The sequence below is a fragment of the Erpetoichthys calabaricus genome, chromosome 11, assembly GCF_900747795.2.
Source record: "Erpetoichthys calabaricus chromosome 11, fErpCal1.3, whole genome shotgun sequence".
In the NCBI taxonomy this organism is placed as follows: domain Eukaryota; kingdom Metazoa; phylum Chordata; class Cladistia; order Polypteriformes; family Polypteridae; genus Erpetoichthys; species Erpetoichthys calabaricus.
In genome coordinates, this window is record NC_041404.2 from 36023433 (window position 1) to 36050440 (window position 27008).

The window sequence follows — 27008 nt, forward strand, 5'->3', positions numbered from 1 at the left end:
AGCATCATTTTCGGGTTCACCAAACTGACTTTCAATTTCACTGCCTGAAAGCAGATTCACCCCATCATCACTGCTGATGAGAGGCGTTTCTTAGACACCATTATGAGGCTGGCAGAAGATGCATTTACACCGTTGCCTGGGTAACGATCAGGCCTGTCGCTTACGTAAGACACGCCTTTACCGTTGCATGAGTAACTCTCGGCACTAACGCCGTTGGCAGTTTTACAGCCCGAGTAATCCTCGGGTCTTACGTGAGGTGTCTATACCATTGCCCGAATAACACTGAGGACTAACACTTTTAGCATTGTTTTTACAGCCTAAGCGATGCTCGGGTCTAACACTAAGGTGGTTAAATACATATTGTAACAAAACTGTAGCAGGAATGTGCCTTCAAATGGTATTTGATACATAAAGACTGTTTATTTATTTATTTGGTGAGACCATATCTGGGGTACTGTTTGTGGTTCCAGTCACTGCACTACAAAAAAGCAGTTGTAGACATTCTGCAAAGGAGAGCCACCAAGTGCACAGTGGGAGTAAAGGTCCTGTGTTGCTCTGCCAGGTTCAAGGGAGTTAAACGTCTTTAATCCTGAGCATAGAGGACTGTGTGGTGCCATTACCCAGGGCTTCAAATTTCTCAAAGGCATCCACACAGATCATCCTGCATAGTTCTGTCTGGTCCAATCCAGGATGAGATATGCATGGACACCTAGTGGGAGTTTAGGGGAATTACATTCAAATAGATTCAATAAAGTAATTCTGCACATCAAGGATCATGAGAATGAGAACCAAACTGCCAAGTCATATAGCTGAAGCTCTAAGGAATATTAAATATCATCTGGTTGAGAAATTACAACAATGTACTGTAGCTGTTAGCTAACCAATGGATTCTTCTTGTTTGTGAAACATGTTATATTTTTGTTTGGGTAATAGCATTCTAACCATTTTCAGATTATTCAGGCAAGTTCCCCAGACTGTAGTGAGATGTGTGAAATAAGGGAGGCATTTCAGGAAATACTTTGAGAATCAGACTAAAATGAAGCTTTATCTCATAGTCTCAGGATGCCAAATATTTTAAACATTCCATTGTATTTCTCTTGAAGTGGATCCCTGTCCATGGCTTCTTCTTGTCTTCTAGGCTTCAGCCTCCTTAACCAGATAAAGTGTGCTTCTTGTGCAAGTCAGTAACCAGCAGTGGACAGGACATATACTACCATGTTGGTCCATACTTCTATTTACATTTGTTTTGAAGGTTCATAAATTGATTGTTGACAACTGCGGCAGTAGTCTAATCTGATGAAGCTTCAGAAGTGGTCAGACAAGCTTTATCTAAATTGTCTTAATCTGAAATATTCCAGGCAGGTGTAGTGATTATGAGATCTTTCTCCAGGTATTCCTGTTTTCTTCCTGTGTTCCCAGTATGGGTGTGTGTGTGCCCTGTGAAAGACTGGCACTCTGTGCTGCCAGGATAGACGTCATCTCCTCATGACCCTGAACTGGATATATTAGCCTTCAAAAAATAAACATATACAATATCTATATTCATATGTGTGTATGTATGTGTTTAGTTAATACTCCATTTCATCATGAAATCCTCTTAATCCAGTTTAAGGTGGCATGGTCCATGTAATTACTTTTTTCAAAAATATTAAAACATAATAATTTACATCTTCATAAATTATACTGTTAACAGCTGCTAGAAACATACCTGCTACCTTTTAATAAAGAATCTCTTATTAGCAAAACCATATTTTCCAAGTTAATTAACTTTGCATAGGTTATGAGCGCACAGCAATTGATATACTGCATGGTGAGAAGAGATACAAATAAAATAGAAAGACAGAGTCCTATTAATAATTTATTAACATAATGTATTTTTTGCCAAGCTTTTTCCAGTATAATGCAATTTCTTATCTAATGGTTGATATAAGCTTTTAATAATGGTGTAGTGTCTGGCAACAGTAGTGCTACACAGGCAAAGAAATCTTCAGGCATCTCCCTTTTCACCTCACATGGCTTTTTTTTGATACCACATGTTGAGTGGAAATATACAAAGGTGGGATATCAGCATAAGTTAGAACAGAAACAACGTCTGAGCATGCTCCTGATGAGATGATAGATGGTGTCCTGGGGATCTCCTCCTAGACCTGTGTCCATGTAGTGAATTTCACATTCCAACACATCCCAAAGGTGCTCTATTGGATTGAGATCTGGTGACTGTGGAGGCCATTTTGAGTACAGTGAACTTATTGTCATGTTCAAGAAACCAGTTTGAGATGATTTGAGCTTTGTGACATGGCACATTATCCTGCAGAAGATGGATACACTGTGGTCATAAAGGGATGGACATGGTCAACAACAAGACTCAGATAGGTTGTGACATTTAAATGATGCTCACTTGGTACTATGGCGCGCAAAGTGTGCCAAGAAAATATCTCCCATATCATTACACCATCACCACAAGTCTGAACCATCAATAGAAGGCAGGATGGATTCATGCTTTCATGTTGTTGAAGTCAAATTTTGACCCTACCATCCGAATGTCGCAGCAGAAATCGAGACTCATCAGACCAGGTAACATTTTTCCAATTTTCTGTTGTCCAGTTTTGGTGTTGCCCGTTTTTAGCTGACAGGAGTGGCACCAGGTATGTTCTCCTGCTGCTTTAGTCCATCTGCTTTAAGGTTTGACGTGTTGTGCATTCAGAGATGTTCTTCTGCATACCTCGGTTGTAACGAGTGGTTATTTGAGTTACTGTTGCATTTCTATTAGCTTGAACCAGTCAGGCCATTCTCCTCTGATCTCTGCCATCAACAATGCATTTTCACCCAGAGAACTACCGCTCACTGGATATTTTCCCTTTTTCAGACCATTCCCTGTAAACCATAGAGATGGTTGTGTGTGAAAATCCCAGAAGATCAGAAGTTTCTGAAATACTCAAACTAGCCTGTCTGATACCAACAACCATACTACATTCAAAGCCACTGTGATAGATGGCCGGGGACTCTGCACCCTTTTGAGGAGAGGACCGGGGGAGTGGACATATCACCAGCAGTAAGTCCCCCGGGAAATGAGAATGCAGCCCCCCTGTTTTACATTGGGGCCACGGGACAGGAGCTTAGAACCTCAACCCTACGCAGGCCCGTGGCCACCACCAGGGGGCGCCTGGACAGTTCCGGAGCCGTAGTCTACAGCACTTCCGCCACACCCGGAAGTGCTGCCAGAAGAGGAACCGGATTCCCTTGCAGCATTTCCGCCACACCCAGAACTTGATCAAGGAGCACCTGGAACACTTCCGGGTGCAGTATAAAAGATGCCGCCTCACTCCAGCAAGTTTGCCGGAGTCGGGAGGAAGAAGACATAGCTTGTGGGAGAGGAGTAGAGGCGGTCGGAGAATAGAAGGAAGGAAGGATGGAGCTTATTTGTGGATTGTGCATTGTGCTGTGCCAAAGGACAATAAACGTGTGTGTTCTGGACATTGTTGGTCTGTGTGTCTGTCTAATCTTCTACACCACATAAATCAACTTTCATCCCCATTCTGGTTTGAATTTCATCAGGTCGTCTTGACAATGTCTACAAGCTAAAATGCTTTGAGTTGCTGCCATGTGATTGGCTGATTAGATATTTCCGTTAACAACCTGCTGTATCTAATACAAACAAGTGTAACTAATAACGTGGCCAGTGAGCATATGTTTATGTTTATTTTTTAGGGGACACTTCAACTGTCGATGGTTCTTCGTAAACAGAAATCGGGTTAACAAGAGCATCTCTGATTTTTAAAGTTCAAAATCCCTGCCCCTACTTTAAGTGCTGCTTTCAAGAGGCATTGGATTGGTTTAGAAATGTGGCACTCAGTGAGCTCTCAAATTGTTCCCACCCACTTTTAAGCAGAATTCACTCATGGTTGTCTCCAGATGTACATAATATACATAAGGCACTCAGTCGTGATAGACCCTTATCCTTCTTAGACAGCTGTGAAAATGCTCTTCTAAATCACATTTCTAGAGATGTCACAGAGCTTCTAGACATGCTTTTCTATGATCTGGATTAATTCTAGAATATAACAGATGCAGATGCAGTTATATAGCAAGAAAGAAAGAATGCCCAAATATTTTTGGGTCATAAATTATTAGTTACATGAAAGAAAGAATGCAGATGTAACAAATTGTTATCAAGAGACCATTGCAATGTGTTTGCAGTGTGGCACAGTGGTTAAGGCTTTGGACTTTAAACCCTGAGGCTGTTGGTTCAAATCCCACTATGACTCCGTGTAACCATGAGCAAGTCACTTCATCTGCCGAATGGAAAAACAAAAGAAATGTCACCTGTTGTAGCTTAGATGTGGTAAGTCGCCTTGGATAGAGGCATCAGCCAAATAATAAGTAACAAGGTAATGTTTGAACAACAAACCTGCAATGGAAGTGGTTGGCAATTAGCTTTTAATTTAGTGTCTGTAGCTGCAAAATTAAGATTTTCATTCCTCCAGGACACTAAAGGAGTCAAAGCTTTAAAGTTGTTTTCAGTCCAGCTTTCTGTTGTGTCGGTTGATTGCGGAGGCATTTCTAAGTAACGCTTTACTGCAAACGCAGTGGTAAAGATTGATTAAGTGTTCAGGGTCAAAATTTCCTATTTAGCCCTTTTTACGCATAGGGCTCAATTTGCTGCTTTATGATAATTCCTACTGGATTAGGCTGCAAAGTAAGAAAAGCGGGTGACCGAAGAGAGTGGATGATGGATGTAGGTCATATACTGACAGGATTCAGCCACAGATTAAAGCCCATAGACATTACAGCCCTAAAGGCCAGAATTAGGCCACTCTCCTCTCAATCTTGGCCAACTTGCTGCTATATGTTAAAAGCTATTTAGAGTCATAGATGGCGTCTTCTACTGAAACTTACTCATTACTCGGTTACATACAGTATTTGCTAAATTTTATTTTTAATTGACCTGTGCCGGCTGACTGAAAATACTAAATACAGAAGTCTTCTCTATTAACGCAGCAAGATGCAAATAACACAGTGGATGACACAGGAATTGAAGGAAATGACTCATTGATAAATTTAGCTGTAGGTCATTGGTCTCTCTTCAATTTTGCATACTGTAATTAAGCAGCTTCACTTTCAGATGATAAATTAAATGCATGAACTGTCCAAAATTTGTCATCATAAACGAGATAGTTTTTATAAAAAATGTTTTGAAGGTTAAAGAAAAATGTATCTGTGCTCGCATTACCAAATGAAAAAAAAGCCACATCAAAAGTTCCTGCTCAAAACCACCTAGTAGCGAAACTCTCAGAGAACAATTATGTAAAATCAGACCCTCCCTGACTTTTCATTACTGTGACATGATGTATCACCGTGAGTCCAATTGTGCAGCAATATTCTGAATGAAAAAAGGTCTCAATGTGCTGAAGTGACAGGGATGATAAATGTTGCCTTTAATTCTTGAAATCATCACAGTAAGTTAAATGTGATGCAGCTCGACGCTCAACTCTATCCAGCACAGTAAGAATATATTGCAGCCCCCAATGTTATATGACACCAGACAAGCATATTTCATACCCTGATCACCTGCTGTGCTTTAAAATATTGCACATAATAAAATGGGTAATAAATAAGTCAAACCATCCCAGGAAACATTAGACCACTTACAGATCTACATGAAATGAAAATATGTACGTGTTTAACTAAGCAAAGTCTACATAATAATCAGACAGAAACTGCATACATTAAAAAAGGATTAAACAAGTCTGAGATTGGCTCCTAGAACTTTCCTGTTTGATTTTCTCTGATTGTCAGTTTAGTTAGAGAGTTGGACTGGAAGCCTCTATAAGGCAGGGTTAGGTTCCTGCAACAGACTGAATAAAAGTATTCTATTTGTAATGCTCATATCTATATCTACTGTATATCTATAATACAGTGCCTTTCACATCTATCTATCTATCTATCTATCTATCTATCTATCTATCTATCATATAGTGCCTTACACATCTATCTATCTATCTATCTATCTATTGTGGTGGGCAGCTGGAACTCTTGCCCGCCCGGCCAGGACACCCACAGTGTGGAAGGACCGGAGGAGAGAGAGCATTTTCAGGACAGTTTCTCCCCCAGGCCGACAGAGGGTAGACCCCTGGTTTCCAGCCAGCCCACGGGTCATGAACATTGGAGCTCAACCCTGCTGGAACCCATGGCCACTACCAGGGGGAGCATGGATCTTTCCAGGGCCTTATTTGGCCATACCCGGAAGTGTGGCCGGAAGAACCTTGTTAGGCACCTGGAGTCCTTCTGGGTGCCCTATAAAAAGGGGCCAGTCCCACCATTTGATGGCCAGAGTTGGAAGAAAGAGGACAAAGCCTGAGGAGGAGTGGAGGGAGAAGGACTGGCGGCAAGAAGGGAATGGACTGTGTATTAGTGTTGTGGTGCTGGTGATTGCGCACTTTAAAACTGTAAATAAACCAGGTGTTGTGTTGAACCTGTGTCCTGCCTGTGTGTGTCCAGGTTAGGGCGACCCAAAGTGCCCTGGTGGCTCACACTATATATCTACAGTATGTCTTATATAGTTCATCTATCTATCTATCTATCTATCTATCTATCTATCTATCTATCTATCTATCTATCTATCTATCTATCTATCTGTTATATAGTGCCTTTCACATCTATCTATCTATCTATCTATGTCCCATGTTCCTTCTCAAACACTCAGGTCTGCTTATGAACAATTTCTTGTGTTGTCACCTCAAACTGGAGCTACTAAAAAATACCAAAATGCAAACGTAAATATTCTTCCTTGAACAGTTTATGAAAACATTTGCTTTGCTCACATTTAATGAATGAGACCTATTAAATAGGAAAGCTATTAAGTAAGTCAACCAGATAGGGAAATGACCGAAATTAGCCATACAAATACCATGAATTCCTTAATGCATGTGGATAGTGAGGCTCATATCAACTCTACTGCATTCAATAGTTTGTGCAAATTAACTGGTTATTTGTGATGAGTGAACCTCACAAACTTCGCTTTGAGATCGGTGAAAATGTGGAAATGTTTGGGAGCTTCACTGAACTCAATGAAATGCATTCAAGTCAATGGAGAAGGAGAAACTGAACTAGTTTTGAGAGGATTATAATGGTGCAATGGTCTTTTGAGTGTCCCTGAGGGTTAGGGAAGCATCTGCCATCTGTGCTGGACAGATTATTATTGCCAGAAATGTGACCGGAGCTGTGAGGCAGCAGTGCAAACCACTGGCCAATGTGTCTGCATTACTTCTAATCCATAATACTCAGTCTTTTATCTCCCTCTGCATCTCCCAAGGTCCTATCACAATGATAACACACACCCACAGAGCCTATGATGTGAGGGATCAGCATCTTGTACATGGGGGGCAGTCAATGTCTTTACTTGATCTATGCCTCATAGTAAGGAGCATACTGTAACATGCTGAATTCAGCTGTTAGAACAAATTGTACAATGAATCTACGCAGAACAATGGAGTATTTTCATTTTATCCTCACTATGTGTGTGCCAACCTGGCTGCCTATGGCGGCCCAATTTTTGATAGCTTGCTTCGCTTGCTGTCAGTTCACAGTAGAATTTTTTGTTAAAGGAATAAAAGATAACCTTTTTTTACAATATTTCACACAGGGAGGACCCAGGACACGAACCCATGACCTCCATACTGCGAGACAGCCGTGCTACCATTGCGCTACCTGCATGGCTTGTTGACTGCTCATGCACAACTGAATCACTACTGTTCATAGCAGAGCGGATTTATATAATGTATTTTTTTTGACACATTCATGTTAAATTGAGTATCACTGTGGTACTCTCCTAATGAAGACGAAAAAAATTATATAAAGATGTATACTATATGACATACGATTTTGAAGAAGTGTTGCATAAAAACGTTGCACAATTTACATAATCTTGTATACGAGGAACATTCAGAAAGCTTCTGCACTTTTTTTAACTCTATTTATTAAGAATTTCAAAAACAAATTACATCACTTTTCTACATAGACATCTTCCTTTGTGATGCAATTTTCCCAGCGTCGTACCAACTTTTTAATGCCATCACTGTTTCCAACAAAAATATAAAAGTGCAGAAACTTTTTGAACGTCCCTCGTATATAGTAGATTACTGTCAGCTAGTGTACCCCTCAAATAACAATACTGTGAGTTTTGTTTTTGTAAGCACATGTGGGGTGCAAATCTGATTGGAATACCAATGAGGCAGTGATATCCTGCAAGTGCAAAGCATATCAGGCTGTGCAATAAAGTGTGAGGTGGTGTACGATGTAAGTTCTACACACTGCACAACACAAATTTGAGCAGGTAGCACAGATTACGTAGTGACATCCCCATCCAAAATGGCTGTTACAACTCTATGGTGCCACGCTGGCCTTGCAAAGCATCATGGGGCTCTGGGAAAAAAGGTTTTCTAAGTCAGTCGCACGGCAATTTTTCAGTTACAAATTCAGCAAATGAGGTCACTATCAAAACCAGCAGGTTTACTGTGAGGAACGTTTTGGCAATTCTCACCAATCAGGACTATTGATAATACGGCTCAACTCCTAAAAGCACCTTCTGACTTAACCTATAGGTTCTTGGATGAGGAACCCTGATCCATTAAGTCTTGTTGCATTGCAGGTATCATTCTTGGCCCTTCTTTGCTTTGTGTTATGCTGCATTATCTTGCTGAAATGGCCCCAATAAAGAAGAAGACACTGCTATCTTTCAGGGCACCTGACTAACAACAATGTCTGATATTTTGGGCATTCAAACAATATTCTTCTTTCCTGAATCCACCAAAAGTATGTGTGTCAAACACATCCCACTCCATTACATGTTCCTACCCAGCCTGCACTGCTGATTCCAAATGGGATGAATCTAAGGACTCACCAGAGATTTGCATTACCTGCTTGTTCCCTTGGTGTGAATGAGGGGACCTGGATTTGTAAAACCAGGCGATTTTCTACCAGGCCTCTAAAGTCCATTTTTTTTCTTTTCCTTAGTTCAGAGTGTAGCAGTGCTACTAGAGTTTGAAACTACAACTCCCAGCTGTCCCTGCAGTGGCTCTGATTGGTCTTCTGCTGAGGGTGCAGGGGCTGTTGGGGTCAAAGGAGGTCAGCGCGGCTTTTAAAAAGGGGGCCGGTGACCAAAAGAAAAAAAGAAGCATTTTGTGTTTTGTGTTTCAAGTTCCTGTCTGTCTACCTTCCATTGGGTTTCCTGTGTTTATTCATTTTTGTCCTGGATCGTTTCTTGGTTGGGGTCTGGATTGTCTGCCGTCTGCCTGTTACTTGAGGACTGTCTAGGGATTTATGGCCATCCTGTGAAGAAAGGAGCGCTCCTGAACCCGTCCACCCATCTTCACCATTTCAGGAACTACCGGTAGGACTATCTTTGCATTCCCATTCAACCTGCGTATCTCTGGACTATCTACCTTCATTGTTACATTTCATCTGTTGACGTTTTTCATGGACCCTTGTGTGTTTTGTTTGTGCTTTGTTGTATTTAATGTATAATCGCCATAAGGGCAACTTGGGTGGGATTGTTGTTTCATTATTAATGTTAATGCATTTTTTATTTGCTGTTTTATTTCCATTGGCTTTTTGTCTCTGTTTGTGAGTGTTTGAAGGTCGGGCCAAGGCTGGGAGCGTCCCTGGAATCTCCACTAAATAAATAAATAAATCACCGTATCTTAGTTGGTGTGAATCTTTGGCGGCAACGGACCACTACAAGAGAAATGACAGAAGTGTGTGCCCATCTATGACAATGTGCAACAAGCTGTTCACTCTAACATTCCCCTATTCCTGATACCCTCATGACAACTCATTTCATCCTCTGTTAACTACTTTTAACATTGATTTGGTTGCAGCCACAGAGTGCTGTCCCTTTCTAGATACCTCTGTATTGCTGTGACTGCCACTCACATCTTCAGCCTTGCATGCACGCACCCACCCATACACAGTATACTGTACATGACTTGTTAGTATCTGTGTACTAACAGGAAGCTGTGCTTAGTTATGTGTACCTAATCCATGAGACTTCTAAGGCACATTGATTCCCTGTCTCTAACATGGTTACACTTCCTTTCATTTCCCTTGTAGTCAAGGCCTTGGGGGGACACGACCAAAATCAGACACTCGTCATTACCCTTTTCTTCTCAGTTCTTGTTGCTTTCCTCTCTCTCTCTCTCTCTCTCTCTCACTGTCTTTCTCATTCTCATTCTCATATGTCTCTGTCTGTCGCCCACCTTCTCTATGGTCCTTTTGGTATAAGACAGCTGGATTACCTATTTTTAAAATCCCCTGTTGTCATTAAAAGGCTTCAGGTGGAAGTAAAATCTCCTTTAATGATAGGGAAGAAAATGTGTTCACCTCTGCGTAATTATAACTTTCCACTAGCCGTGTCCATTCTGCCTGGCAGCTGCCAGATTTCACAATGTGATGCCAAGTAAGCAGAGTGGGAAGGCCACTCATTGAATAAAGTCTGTACTGGTTATGCAAATTATTAAAGAAAAAAGAAAAAAAAACACAGTCATAGAAAAGAAGGAGATCACAAGTAAGCTAAGGTAATAACAAATATTTAGGACCTCATTTACCATTTTTAGGGCCACAAAGTAAGGTTAGAAAGTGTCTGAATACCAGCCTTGTCACTGTATGTGCAATGCTGGCACAGTCTCCATGTTTGTGTGTTTCCAGAGTTCCTTTGTTTTTCCACCCACTTCCTAAAGATAAGCATGTTATATCAATTAGTACCCCTCAGCACATGAATGAGCCCTCCAGCCAACTGGCATCCCATTCAGGCTTGGTTCCTGTCTTCCACATGATCCTGCCTGGATAGGCTCCAGCTTTTGCAAAGATGACCCAACCTAATCAAGACTGATAATAATGGACAAATGGAAGATCACTAAGATACACTTAATTGCCTTTTAAGATGAACCAGTTTGCAAGGTCATCTAATGGTGGTAGTGGTTAGTGTTGATCGGTGAAGTGTTTAACACACACCGTAATGGCCGGACCTGAACATGCTTAGCTTCAGGAATGCTTTGTACAATAGACTGTTGTTTTATTTAAAGCTGCTTCCTACCACAGGTCCAATACTACTGATAAAGATGTAGCTCACGTATCTACGACATGGATTAAGTAGGTATGAAAATGAATGGGTTCAATAAATGCATATATGGTTATTACATTACATGCAAAGTCAGCTCCCGTCTTGGTTACCTGGGGACAGAGTCATTATTAACAGTTATAAATAATATAAAGAAAAACAAATGAAGCATATTTCAAAGGGCAAAATGTTATTTCTTAGCATTTAACACCTTTGTTTCACAACAAGTCACAGGTGCTCCTAAATTTCCTTTTCTGAATCCACTTTAGCATAATGGGTCAACTAACATTGACCTCTAAGGGAAAAGAAAAGGAAACGTATGTATCAGGTAAAGACGCACACAGATGTGAAGAGAAGGTCTTGGCAAGAATTGAATCCAGTTGCCTGTAAATAAAGAAAATAAAGACTGAGTGCTATGTAGTTTGTTATGGTGTTTACCATGAAAAGAGCGAAATAAAGTAAAATAATAATTATTGTTGGGAAGTAGCCAAAGTAGTATTATTACATGTACAGACTACTACTGATTAATTCTTATTTGCTCATCTGACATGATGTGCCACTCGAAGGTTCCAAGGCATGTAAATTCCAAACAGTTCTCCAAATGTCTGCTAGAGGGGGAAATCCCGTCAAAAACCCTGGCTAGTAACACAGAGGGCCACACAGGATCTTTATAATATAAAAGATTTATTCTTAACAAAATGCTCTGAAATAACACAAAGCCCTGTGGCGCACAAAGGCAATCCAAGGTGAACACTGTCCCCAATACAATAATCCAGGTCAAAGGTCAAAAATCCAGAAAACACAATAAAGCATAAGCAGACACAAAAAAACACTAACTGAATCCCTAACACATTCAAATGAACTTCTAGGAACTGTGGGAAACCCTCGCCTTTATTGGCCTAAGGGCAGGCCCTAGCAGTGATGGGCAGTTGGTCCTGCATCGTGGGGAACCACCCACAAAGCACAAGATACATAACAAAGGCTTAGAGACACAGGCACTATACAAACAAAGAATAATGTAAATAATAAACACAAGCAATATTAACATCAAAAAAGGAATTAAAATGGAAGTAAAACAATAGTTTGAACATTGGAAAAATCCTGACTGACACATAACATGACCGACATGCAACACTTGGCCACTCTCCGGTACCATGATAATGAAGACTAAATGGTTCAGTATATTTTGAAAGACAGCCCAACAGGCTGTTCCAATTGTTGTTATTGGGAGTCCCAGACATATTAGAATAGGTGAGTCCTCCTAAAAGGGCCATAAAGGAAGAGCCATAATCTAACCAGCCTGCCCAAAAAGATTCTCCCCAAATCCAGCTTGCCTCAAAACTGCTAACTGCAGAACCCAAATAATCAGAAATGTACAAAAATATAACAATAGCCAAACAAGAGAAGGGATGACCGTAAATCCTTGGTTTGTGTACAAAAGGCCAAACCAAAAATTTTTATAAACAATGGCTTTATTAGCAAAGAAAAGGCTCAAAAGAACAAACAAGACAAAAGGAGTTGTCTTAAAGGGAATCTGAGAGCCAACCAGCCGAAATATACAATCTAGAGGAGAAAACCAGAAACAGAAACAAAATAGAAGCAAGACAGCCAGAAAATCTAAATGTAATGTAAAATAATATCTAGCATATACGTTAATATATTTTTATAACTAATATCTAAAAGTGTAAATGTTTAAACAGTTGTCCAACTATCTAATTTTAAAGTGCAAGGAAGCTGGATAAATCAGTTTTTTGATACTGCCAAAGTTTCACTGATAGAAAAAGCACCCTCTGGGTCAGTTTACAACTTAATTGTTTGTCTGAAACTGCATTTATGTATCCTGAAGAAAATACAGACAAAGTTAGGCTGAAGTTACCTCTAGTGCAAAGTCATTGGGAATTAACCAGCTCAAGCAGCATGTGTAACTACAGGTTTATGCACTGCCTAAAACTAAACATCTAGCATTATCCAGTTTTATGATTTGCAAAACCACATTCTATTTGCTTTTCAATTATGGTCCTAGTTAAAATATCTGAAGATTAAAAACATTCTGTCTACAAGGAGGGACCCAGAAAATGTAAAAAAAAGACATTATTATATAACATATAAGTCCCTTTTAGTCACTGTCAAAATACTCCCTTTTTGATTAAATACTCTTGTCCCCATGCTTCTTCCACTCCTGGAAACATTTTCTTGACTTACCTTTTGTTACCGTGTCTAGAGCCTCCTGTAATTTCTTTCCGGATTTCTTTCACAGAAGCAAATCTTCTTCCCTTGAGTCTCAATTTTAATTTTGGAAACAGATAAAAAATAACAGACAATGAAATCTGGTGAAGATGAGAGGTGTGAAGCAACAACCATAATGTTTTTGGTCAAAAACCTCTTTGATTGATAAAGAGGTGTATGCAATTTGCAGTACTGCGTGTGCCCTGGACGTTTTTTCCTTATGGTTTCCCATAGATGTCTGAGCAAGTTCAGTGTAATGTTGCTGATAAACAGTCTGTTCATGGGGAAACTCTTCATTAACAACTCTGTTAATGTCGAAAAACGCCATCATCGTTGTCTTGATGTTCAATATGACCAGTGTGACGATGCCGGTCCCCTACTGACTCCCTCTTCCCACATGGGAGTCTGCTGAACGAACACCGTCAATAGTTATGACCGAGATCAGCTCACAAATGATGACAATTCTCTGATGATGCCAGAGGATGGTGGAAAAAGTGCATATATACTGTAAATCCATAAAAATCCAGTGAAAAGTGGGGATAAAAAAAATCAATAAATAAACCCGTTAAAAATCTGAGGTTAAAAATGCAGGCTAACTCCTCTTGATCTCAGCCCACCTCCTTCTCATTTTCCCCGGCTCACCCATTGCTCGCATAGCCGGCGGAGACTCAGCAGCCACGAGCTCCATTATGCCGACCCCCGTCTTGACTGCCTCCGGACATTGCAGCCAGACCATCTGAGGTTGGCTCTCCTCCCTTCCAGGTGGACAGATCAATCTTCCCAAGCCTGCCTTTCATGTCCTTTAACCTCCTTCTGTTTCGAACCTTGTTCATTTTCTTTGATTCCTCTCCCTTTTGTGCCGGACAGTATATATGCTTACACACCCGTCTCTGTGGGCACAGCACCTTAATCACCTGCCGCAGGAAGCCAATGAAACAATTGAGAACGATCGCACCCATACGTGCAGGTGCGACTCGTCCCAACTACCTCATTAACTCCCCACAGTTGTGCAATCGCGCCCACGGAGAGTGACACGGCTTTATGGATTTAAAACCTGGCCCTTTTTTTTTAGAAACCGCAGACTAGCTATACCACAACCAGTAGTGGTTTTTTTGGCTTGGTGAAAACAAATCGCCAATGTCGATTGTGGAATAAATTTCAGAAATATGCACTTGATGAACTCAGCATGATGTCAATTGGTGGACTGATTAAGAAGACCACAGCCAAGGGATACCTAGTGGTATAGATGATAACTACTCCAATGCTACTGATCAAATCCAGCAAATTTTAATACATGAATAAATTTGTAACTTTATCTCCTCCTATCTGGTGCTCTGTCTAATTGCCTGGGGTTAGAGATGTAAAAGGAAGGGGTAAGGACTGAACTACAGCAGCAGGTAATCCTGATCATGTGTGGGATTTAATAATAATAATTCTTTACATTTATATAATGCTTTTTCTCACTACTCAAAGTGCTTTACATAGTGAGTGGAGAGCTACTTCAACCACCACTAATGTGCAGCATTCACCTGGATGATGGGACGGCAGCCATTTTTGCTCCGGTATGCTCACCACACATTAGCTGTAAGGCAGTGAAGTGGTGAGAGAGATAGCCAATTAGATACAGGGGAGCAGAATGACTAGGCCATGGAAGGCAATTTAGCCAGGACATCAGGATACACCATACCGTTAACGAAGGATGCCCAGGCATCTTTTATGACCACAAAGAGTCAAGACCTCAGTTTTACATCTTATCTGAAGGACAGCACTCTTTTTACTACATAGTATCCCCATCACTGCACTGGGGCATTGGGATCCACATTCAGACCACAGGGTAAGTGCCCCCTGCTGGCCCTGCTGACACTTCTTCCAATAGCAATCCAAGCTTTTCCTAGATGGTCTCCCATCCAAGTACTGGCCAGGCCCGAACATGCTTAGCTTCAGGTAGATGACCTGTTCTGCAGCACATATGGTATGGCATTTTATTAAAGTCTACACAATATGAATTTCCTCTTGGGATTAATAAGTTGCTTTTGTCTTATTTAGTTGCTGATCTAAACCACACCGTAGTTTAGCTAAGAATGAATTTAATATTTTCTGTGTAGAACTGAATCGGCCGCTCCTGTCGTAGATTGAACTCCTTCAGCTGTCACAGGAATGATATTCACTGCTGTGTCTTTTTTATCATGGAATCGATGATGGTCTTCCATGTTAAGTGCCAGGTGATTACAGATCCCAGAAACGTGAAGGTTTCCACAGGTGGCACATTATTGTGAATTTCCCCTTGGGATTAATAAAGTATCTATCTATCTATCTATCTATCTATCTATCTATCTATCTATCTATCTATCTATCTATCTATCTATCTATCTATCTATCTATCTATAAAGATTATAAAGGGGAGAACAGGGTTACAATAGAACCAAAGGAAACAGCAATACTCACAAACTTAATTTTCTCCTACACCTGAGCCCTTTCTACTTTGAATAAATATCTAGAGGGAGGGTTCAGGAGTGGTGATGTCAGGGTGGCTCCACCTCCTGGTTGTTCATCCACAAAGCACAAGAAATATTAGGGCATTTAAATGAATGGAACATAATTATAAGCATCACAGAAAAAATATGAACAAACAATAATTCAAAAACAACAATCCAACACATGGTAATAACAAAAACCTATTATAATCGCTGAGTGCTGTATGTGTCATCACACAGATGGTGATGGGGTGGGAGTCAAACCCACATCCCCGATGCTGGAAGATATTAGCACTAACTACTGTGCACACAAATGGCGTAACATTAATTTATTGGTATTTTAACACTAGAATTACAAAAACCTATGAAAAAACTTGTAAACCTGGCCCACCTTAAATCCCTTCGCACCTCTCTCTCCATCAGCGTCATTTGTGTTGTAAATGTATTGATCAGTACAAGTAGCAAGTAGCCAGCTATTCCATCCCCCTGCCCACTGCCGCAGTTCAATTTGCAAAGAAGGCTCTCAGTGCTCAGTGTTTATCTTGGAATGAAGTGCCTGGAGTTTTAGAGGGTAAATAATATATCGTTATTTGGAATACATACATTTAATGTGTGTTTTGTGTCTACAACAATCTATGTAAACACATCGTTAAAACAGAAACTTTTTCATGTTTTAGTAATAATTGACAAAATGTAGACATCAAGTGTATAATGTGTGAAGCCTGAAGTCGAAATATCAAATAAACACTTTCACAAAAGGTACAAGTGTAACAAAACAAGTGTGCTTTTACTCAAGAATATAACTGTAGAAAAAGAACTTGCGTTAGGGTGTGACATTGACACGCCCTTAATATGACCGCTTTGGTGGTGTAGTGGTAAGAACTACTGACTCGTAATCAAGATGTTCAGGGTTCAATTCCGGATGCCTCCATCTTCACATGCTATAACAGAGGTGAACTCAGATAAGGATGAGGGGTCTGCATCGGAGAAAGAGAACTGAAACCCTCCTCGGAAGGAACATCCACTCACATATAAGAACAACGCAGCTGCACCAGGTGTAAAGACGAAAGATGGCACCGTTTGGATGCAGCAACAGGTCGGATGTCATCCTGTCAGTCAGTCTGCCCCACATGTGTCTTTCAAAGAAAAAAAAAGCAGGGCTTACAGAGCTTGCCATCGTATCGTGCCAAGTCCTGTTTGTGATTATGTTTTGTGATGGTCTTTACATAAAAAAAACATTTATATGTTACATATATAAAAGACAGATCGAATGTTATTTACCTTGATTTATTTACTTATCTTTCTACAAGATAAGTCACAAGTAAACTGCAGAGCTTCCTCTGTTTGATTGACATGGGCATGCTGACAAAGTACATGTGTACTGAAGTGACTTGAGCTGCAGGAGGAAGCTCCTGTTGGTACGGTTCTGTCTTTGTCCAGAAACGGTTTCATACGCTTTATGAAGTCTCGGAAAGTCTTTCTCCCATGGCGCAACTGGGATCTTGACCTGAATAAGGAGTAGAATTGCACATGTGCTTTACTAGGAAAATAGTACTTATTTATAGTTGCATAGAGTATAGTAGGCGGGGGGATGGGATAGCAGGCTGCTTGCTGCTTGTGTTGATAGACACATTTACAACAAAAAAAGACGCTGGTGGAGAGGTGTGAAGGGATTTAAGGTGGGCCGGGATTATGAGTTTTTTCCATAGGCTTTGGTAATTCTAGTGTTAAACCTTCACGTTTTACATTTAAAAACAATTGCACATCTTCATATTGACTCTCATCTAAAATGAGTTATAAACAGGCACGAGACAATACACTCAACCCATAATACAATTTATATTCAGGCTTTATTGCCACAATATGAAATTTTTGTAAAAGAAACATACACATCCGCTTGAGTTCTAGACACATCTCAGAGACAATTAAAGCAAATAGGATGCACCTGACCACACTTTGGAGTGTCAGAGAAAAGGGTCTTGAAACTTAAATGAAAGAAAGATTTCAGTTTTTGATTCTTAATAAATTTGTATGCGTTGTGGAGACTGGCTCGGACACAGACAGGCAGAGACACTCATGTCACCCAACACATGTTTATTTACAATACTATTTACAATTACTGTGCCACAAACCCCAATCTTCCCCAAAGTCCAGGCCAACCTCTCTGCCTCTTCGGACTGCCTCCTTCTCTTTTTCTGTCACCTTGTCCTGCTTCCACCCGACTCCAGCCTCGAATGAAGAGAGGCGGCCCCTTTTATCCGTACCCGGATGAGTTCCAGGTGTGCACCGGCAATCCCGCGGACACGCCCCAGTGTGGCGGAAATGCCGACTGTCCTCCCGGAAGCACTCTGGGTGTTCCCTCTCTCCTTCCCCCAGCACTTCCTGGTGTGGCAGAAGTACTGGGGTCCAGGGTCCTTCAGGCAGGGGGACACCCCCTGGCGGTGACCACGGGCCCCTACAGGGTTAGGCTTCCAAGCCCTGTACCCGTGGCCCCCAATACAACCAGGGCGGACTCCCCCTCACAGTCTGGAGGAGGAATGAGCCCTCCTCCTGTCTTCCTGGGCATCCCGGCCGGGCATGAGCCCCGTCCGGGTGCCACAGTGTATCTGAAAATGTGTTTTTACTTTGTCACACGGAGTGTAGGTGACGGGTAAAAATGGCACATTTATTGTTTAAAATTACATCTACAATACAATAATGTGTTTAGAAAGTGAAGGTGTCTGAATATTGTTTGAATCTACTGTATGTGCTTAGTAAGAAGAGTGCTGTCTTAATAATTTTATTTCATGGGCTCACCATATGTTCTAAAGTGATAGTAGTTATCATAATTTTTTTATTTTTTTATTTTATTGATTTTATTAAAAATCACACAACATTCCATACAAATAAATAAATTTTTACAAACATAAGATTTAACACAAATCAACCCCCACCCCTGAGAAAGAGAACTAAGCCAGCAGAGTAAAACTTAAAGCTAGTAAAAATAAGTAAGTAGATGAATTAATAAGTGAATAAAGATAAATGCAGAAGAAAAATCCTCAGTGCTTTGTAGTTATCATAATTTGACTCTGAGATGAACCATACTGAGATCTTGGTCAGAAAATGGTCAGCTGCTCTGATTTTTGACTTCCATATGATCCAGGTAAGTAAGCCAGTAGACATCCCCTTAGAACTTTTGGAGTTTATGTATTTATAAAAAAACTGGATTCTGATACTCTTTCACCACCACACCAATTAGGTAATACATAAATTGGTTGGTGTATACCGCTATTGGGATTCTTTCATTGGAATTACTAGCAGTCTTGATCTTAAGTAAGCATTAATTGATATAAAAGATTACAGGAGGGCCCAGGTTTCTTTAAAGTGTGTTTTTTTGCCTGATGTGCACAAAATGTCTGAATCTTGCCTGCAGGTTAGTCAACACAACATTAGCATATTCTCTCTTTTCAGGTCTCTTGCACATTCACTGGGAAGTAACTGCGCAACAGGCACACATCAACTGTCATAATAATGTCTTGTTACTTGTTTCTTGAAAAAATGAGATGCACTTCATAGAAATAAAGTTGAGAAAAACAATCAGGCAAAGACAAACTCTTGCTGTTCCTCAGTATATACAGTGGAACTCTTTGTTCGTTACATATCTAGTCCTTCCAGGCTCGATAGGCATCTCTTTTTTAATTTACAGGGCAGGGTTCCTCCCCGCAGATATCCTGTTGTAGCTTTGTCTACACCTGTTGTAATGTGTGCATAAAGCCAATGTCACCATACGCGACTTGTAGTCGGAGGGGTTTGTCAGACTTGCTGACTACAGTTCCTGATCTTGTCAATGGACCATGTCAACTTACAAGACTGAAACTCCTTGGGCATGTTAAATTTAAAAACTGCTGCCAGTTTTCTAGCACAGTGGTGCTGGTCCTCTGTTTTCTGACAATAAAAGTTGTTTAGCGGGACATTGCCTTTTTTCAAAAACGAAAAGACTGTAAGGTCAATGAAATCCATACGTTGAAACAAAAAATAATTTCATTGAGAAATTATTTCAAAAAAATAAGTAAGGTTCATAATTATTTAATCAGTTTAAACAAAAATATTGAATGATCAAACAAAACAGATAGAAAAGGGTAACTATTGTCATGCGTGTGCATCTGAGGGACACCTTCAGGGCTCTTCTACGATATGTAATACCCCACTGGGGCGAGAGGAGGAGCTACTGCTGACAGTTCATCTTTTTTTCTCTTCTTCAGCAGCAAGAACACGCCCCTGAGGGCAACTGACCCCACCCCTTCAACCCAGACAACTATAAAAGCCAGACGCTCCTGAATGACGGTGTCTCATTTGGACCCAGACAAACCTACTGGAAGGAGCTCTGAGGTCCCTGCTTGCTCCCAGGAGCTGTTTACTTAGAGAGCCAGAGAGGCAATTTCTGTTCTTTTTATTGCACCCACGAGCTCCTGTTTTGTAATTTGTTGCCAGAGATTAAAGGGGGCACCCTAACACTTTATACTGGTTCCTATACTGCTTCCACCCGTTGACACTACTTAAACAAAGGGAATCCAAAAGAAGCTAAAGACAAATGTTAAATTAGTAACACAAACATAAATAATACTTAGCATATCAAATTTGTTACCTGCGTGACGGCTTTTAGCAAAGTCATGCTCACCCAGTCTTCTGACAGCCAGCATCATGCTGCTTGATGAACCTGGTGCTGCATAAAAGCTTACCAGGTCAGCAAGTTCAACCACAACTGCTGTCATTTTTTTCTTTTTTCCATTCTGCTGTTGAACATAAAACACAAGACATAATATAGACAAGCTTCTCTTCTGTTAGTGAGGTCCAAAATATGCATTCCTTATTTCTCCTTCACTTCATTATATGCATTGTACTTCTGGATAAGCATCTATTGGTTGTCAGCTGTCATGCACACAGAGCCACCCCTATAACCAAAGACAAACTCAGACCTGTTTGATTTTGTTCGGTAAACCAAAGACTATTTGGCGTGAGTCACAGGGGGTGCCAGACTATAATGACTGCCCTTCATGTGAGTGCACCACCAACTACCTCCAATTCTCTAAGATTATGTGACTGAAGGCTATGACTGAAAATCACTTGAAAGTTAAATAATGTGACATGGGCCTTGAGGCAAAAAGGAAAAGACCATAAGAGAAATCTACAATATATACTCGCATATAAGTCGGGTCTTGAAACCCGAAAAATTGACCATAAAATCAGACCCCGACTTGTACAGCCGTTCAAAAATACAACACTTACATTGTGTTTTGTTTTACTTCTTCTTGCCTCCTTCAATCTCACACCAGTTTCTCAGACACATCGAATTTTGTTGCAGCAGTGCAGTTACCAATTTCTTTCAGTACTTCAGCGACGTTTAATTTAAAACCAGCTTTATATTCTCTTCTGATCGAACACTCCATCGTAGATAAGGAATGCTCTAACGATGAAGGTGTACAAGGGTGTGAGATACAAAAAACAGTGCAAATGTTGCTTCCGAATAGTTTGGGTATTACTGTGTGGTCACGTGGCACAATACATAGAAAAAAAGGCAATGTGCTCTGTGGTTACTCTCTCAGGTGGGTGTTAGCATATCGTAATCTCTTGGACCAATAGCGTGAGTTTTCCACATTCGACTTATATGACCGACATTATAAAATACCACAAATTGTACGGTAAAATCAAGCCCTGACTTATCCATGGGAGAAGTATATACGGAATATAATTAAAGAAAAAAAACAACCTTATTGGGAAACTATACAAAAAACAAGGAAGGCTTCTAATCATTTAATCAGTTTAAACAAAAACAATGACTGAGCAAACAGAACAGATAGAAAACCTTAATTACTTAAGCAAAAGGAATGCTAAAGATGCTAAAGACAAATATTAATTTAGTCACACAACCCAAAGGTAAACCTCAGAATTTGCCATACTAATTCAAGTATAGTACAAGAGGCTACTTGAAAAACTGAGAGATCCCAAAAGGAAAAGGCAAAATATTTTAGAATTTAATCACCTTTGCCTTTACCTAAATTAATGCAAAAGACAGAAAACCTCTGAGAAGGGGAGCCAAAGACAGAAATTAATGAACTCAATTCCCGAAGGAACAGACTGAAACTTGTTACACAGAGGCTCAGGTGGCAGTGCCATCAGCATCAGTCCCTTGGGCTCAACAAAAACAAAAGGCAACAAGCAAAATAAAACAGACCAATTATACAACAAAAGAAAGATCATTACTAAATGATTAACAAAGCAGAATAGATGAAAAATCATTATCTTCTAAAAGAAAGTAACACAACCAATGTAATGAACAAAAACAAAAAAACAAAACAAATAGAAAAGAGCAAAACAACTAGAGGTAGTGACGGAGCCCCTGTAAGAATGTGACGACATCTAGGCAGCTTCAGGAAGTGAACTGTCCTTTCTGGCTCTTGTCTTCCTTTAAACCATTCCCTTAATCACCTGACCAGAAGGGGTGGCCCTCCTATTTCTGTCTTTCATCTGACCGGGTCAGGCAAACTCTTCCAGCAGGGCGTCTTTCTTCAGATATTTCTGATTCTGTCTTTCTTACGGGAAAAGGGACAGAAGTTCCATGTCCTTTCATTTACAGTTTCCACTGTGCATCCTGCCCTTATCTCATGGAGAGAAGGATGAATTGTGACAGGCTGCACATCCAGGAACTAGTATTGTTATGATTGTGAATTGTTTTAAAATCCTTTTAAGTATTTTGTATTATTATTATGGGTTTTGTTTGGTGCTATAATTTATTTGATCATTTGTTTTTACTTTTGATTTCATGTTGAGTTTGTTGGTATTTTTTCATGTTTTAATTTGATGTTTTTAAGGGTGCCAACATTTGGTGCTAAACTTCTTGCCGGTTTCTACCACTCTGCTATGCCCGGCTAGCCAGAAGCACAACACATTTGACATCGTTATTGCAACAATTTTAAGGTCAACTGTTGTAACACCAAAAGTAAGATCACGACCAGAACAATCAGTCAAGCCTATTGATGAACCAAAACAAAATCCTAACTTGTAATCAAACCTCAGAAATACTTATCAAAGACCAAAGCAATAAACACACACATTCAGATTTTAGTTCATAATCCAGAAGTCTAAGGGACTGAAGGTTTTATCCACTGACCTGTGACATCAGTCATAACATGACCCTAAACATCACTCCATAGCAACTGTGTGGGAATACATAAAGAAAATAGCAATGCATATACAATTTCATGAAGCAAATATATTTTAACCACCTGTGGGCTGGTTTGACATCCCAGCCAGGATAAACTCTGCACCCTTACTTGGCAGAGATGGAAAAAGGGGGATTGCATTCCACCAGCAAATGATTCCCTAACACACAGGATGGCAGCATGCCTGGGCCAGTATACCCATTGCTGTATCTGCAAGGCATGTTAGGAATTGCAGTCCCATGGGGTAACTCTGCTGGGTTACCTGTGGGTCAAATGGGGGAGCTGCTGGAGCAAGATGTCCCTACTTTCAGGGTCTTCCATCTGACCCGGGAGTGCTTCCTCCTTGACACCAGAAGTATTCCTGGGTCTGGCATAAATGGGGCCGCCTCCATCCACTCGGTGGTCAGAGTCGGAAAGACATGGATGAGACTCCATGAGAGGTGTAGGATTAGAGACTGATTGCATGTTGTGTGGTCTAGAAGGAAGGGCTCTGAAACCCTGTGGAGGTATTGTCTGAACCCAGGACTGTGTTGTGAAGTTGTGTCTGGGTGGTTTGGGGTGCTGAAGCACCCCTTACAGGCCACACACCTTAAAATAAAAGAATTCAAAATAGTGAATGGTAAAAAAATCTCTAAAACTCTAGACTTAGTAAAAGGAGCAAGTTTGCAAGAATTATGATTGGATGCATTTATTTCAATATCGTTGAATGATTGTACACCCTGTCACACACATGCATCTGTGGGTCACCCTCTGGACTCCTCTAAGGTATGTGATTCCATCTCAGGACAAGAGAGGGCACTGGCGCTTAACATGTCCTCTTCTCTTCCCTTGAAAGCACTGAGAAGACGCTCAGTAAGGGCACCTGACTCTCCCCCTTCCAGTCTCTCGCTTACAAACCACGGGGTCAACGGAAGGAGGAGGAGTCACTCTGTGAGCAGAGCACAGCACAGGACGGAGATCCTGCAAAATTGACCTTCCTGAAGGAACCAAACCGTGTAGCCTGCCTTTTACTTTCTGTTTGTTTTCACTGCCTCCACACCAGAGCGCCTGTATTTTTTGTTGAATTTTCAGTTTGAAGTAAGCAGGGATGACTGGGTTGTCGCCACAACATTTATTGAACGCACTTGTATTTTTCCGCACTCGACCACTAACCATTTCAGTCCTGTTGTTTATTTTTCATTTATTTATTTACTTCATTAGCTGTATCATTTCTTTGCCTCTTTTTACCACCATTTTGTATTTTAACAATCACTGCCACCATTAGGACAGTATCCAGTGTTGTAAGGGGCATGTCCTCTGACGTGACTTGCAGAATTAAATGCTAACATCCGTTTTTGCTAAAATCTTTATCAGTTGGATATTTGTAGTTTAGATTTCTTTGCAAATATTTTTTTCGACTTCACATTTTGTCTCCCATTTCTGCTTGACACTCGTGTTTTTTGATCTACTGGTTTTGACACTTTTCTGTCCCTCATCTATCTCCCAGTGTTCAATAAAGATTCTTTGTCAGTTTTCTGACTGAACATCAACACTAAAAAAAAGAAAAGAACAAATGTGAATCAGAACATCAGCATCGTTCAATTCCTGGTTGTAAAGATAGTGGAGATTTTCAACAAAATTCTCGAATAGTCCCGTGATTTAGTTTTTTTGCTCTTTGTTTCTTCATTTTTGGTTCATTGATTTCCAAGTTTTGACTTTTCAACCCTTTTTAAGTTATGTTACATCTACTTGTCCTTTATGAGCCCACCTGTCACCTCAAGCACAATAAATATCATGTAAGGGGCATATAACCCCGGCCCAAGTGTAGTCTTCAAACTGATTTTCCAAGTTTACCTTCGTGCCTGCTGAGTCCTTTCTGGGTATTTTCAAGACCTGCCCACTTCAGACAGGAGCAATTCCAAAGGGTTTTGATTCCATTAATAACAGGGTCTTTCATAAAGGCACTGTATGACAAGCCGCATTATAGGAATAGTGGTTTGCAGTAAAGTTTACAGATATTTATATTATGTTTCAGATGGGGATCATCCCATGGATTTAGTTTTAATTCCTTTTTTGTCTTTTTTGTTCATGTTTTACTTTTTAAATATTCACATTTACAGTATATCACTTATGTTTATTATTTGTATAATTATGTCAGTATATCAGTTTTGTTTCTATGTGTGGATGCTTGCTCTGCCTTGTTACTTGTGCTTTGTGGATGGCACCGCAAGAGGCAGAGCCATCTGTCAATCACTGTTAAGGGACAGCTCCCATTCCTACAAAGGCTAATAGTAAATGTAGTCCTTTGCGGTTCATTGTATGTGCTTGCTGTCGGTGAGTTCTGCATCAGTATATGCAACTCCAAAGCATTCAGAAGCTTGTTTGTATCAGAGCCTGCGTGAGGTCTGGGGGCCTACAGACACTCGCATGCAACATCCTGATGATAGTCTACCACTATGGAACAGGAGCCTGAACACATTTAGAGAAGGGTCAGGTTTTAAGTTTCATGAGCCACAGAAGCAGCAGACAGAGGCCTCACGTGCAGGCCTGCATGTATGCATTCACAAGAGGAAGTTTCAAATATATATAGGGGGTTCCTATTGGAAAAATGACATGCAGCGTCGCTAGTATCGATATGTGTACAATGATTAGATAGACTCCTCAAGTGTCCAGAGGGATTTGAATGTGAAAGCCCACAGCAGCATAAAATGCCTGTGTGAATGTTACCGGTGGTCTTTTAACCGATCCAAACTTGTGATCATCTGAGTAGTAGATAGGATAGTGTTACAAGTGCTTCAGATTAACCAAATTATTTGTAGGAATGGAGATGATCACCGCGGAGAAGAGATGGGGAGCAGTGTTCTCTTTGATTCATTTTGTGTTTTTCATTTTCTTCTTGATTTTCTTCAGAAGAGCTCCCTGAAATTTGATATATTCTTTGGAAGAAGGAAACCTTTTCCTTTTTATTTTTAATTACTTTTACACTGCATTTCCCTTTTTGCATTTATCATTTTTGTGTTTCATTGCCGAACTGATCACGTTATTGAATTTGCATGATACTGTGATTATCGTTTTTACAAGCACATGATGTAATACAAGGACAACTTTTGTTTGCACCTCAACAATTGTCTGCATGTGTATCACATCCCATCCTAGTTTTCGTTCAGTTCATGAAGTACTAGATGTCCGGAGATAAAAGTCATGCTAGGGGACAAGAAGAATGGGCCCCACACACTGTAACAAAAAAGGGGTATTGTAAAGATTAAAGGAGGTGTAGCTTGTGGCCTTAACAATTGAGGAGTTCTAAGATGGCTGTTACTGTAGCAGCAAAGCCAGAAACTGAAAAGTGAAGGGGCCTGAAAAAAACTGAGTGGGGAAGCCATAAGCCATTTTTCAAAATCAGGAACTTTGTGTAGATTGGGGGGTGACTTCCTTGGCAGGTCCCCCTTGAAGTTTAATGTGGTTCAATTCATTGACGTCCGATCTAAGATAATTTCTAAGGTAAGTGGCTCTACTGAGGTCTTCTGCAACTGAGACTGGTCTAGCTGTGCATTCTGGTTTCCAGCTAAATATTTGCCTGCATCATTGTCGGTCTTCATTCTGTTTCATCATAAGTTTTACTCTCCTTTTATTCAAACTGTATCATTCATTTATTTCTATTTTTTCTTCTTCTTTTTTCACTAATTAGCAATTCATACTTCATCTAGCTTTTATGTACTTTCCACTTTTTTGTGTTTTGTTGGAATAATTGCTAGATTTCTTTGTTTGATTTTCCTTTTTTCACATTCTGTGGTAGGTGCTTAGTGAAGCGTGGGTGTAAGTGCTTATTCTCTTAACTGGTTTTGTCAGGGCCTGCTTTCACCCTGTATTTTTTATTTTAAGCCTCATTAGTTAGTCCCTGAGTGCATAGGTTATGGTGGAGAAGGCAAAAAAGCTGCTTATGTGACACTGAGACAGTCGAATAGGTTACTATAGCAAGATAAGGTGTTTGACATCTGTGATCCACGCAAACCTTTA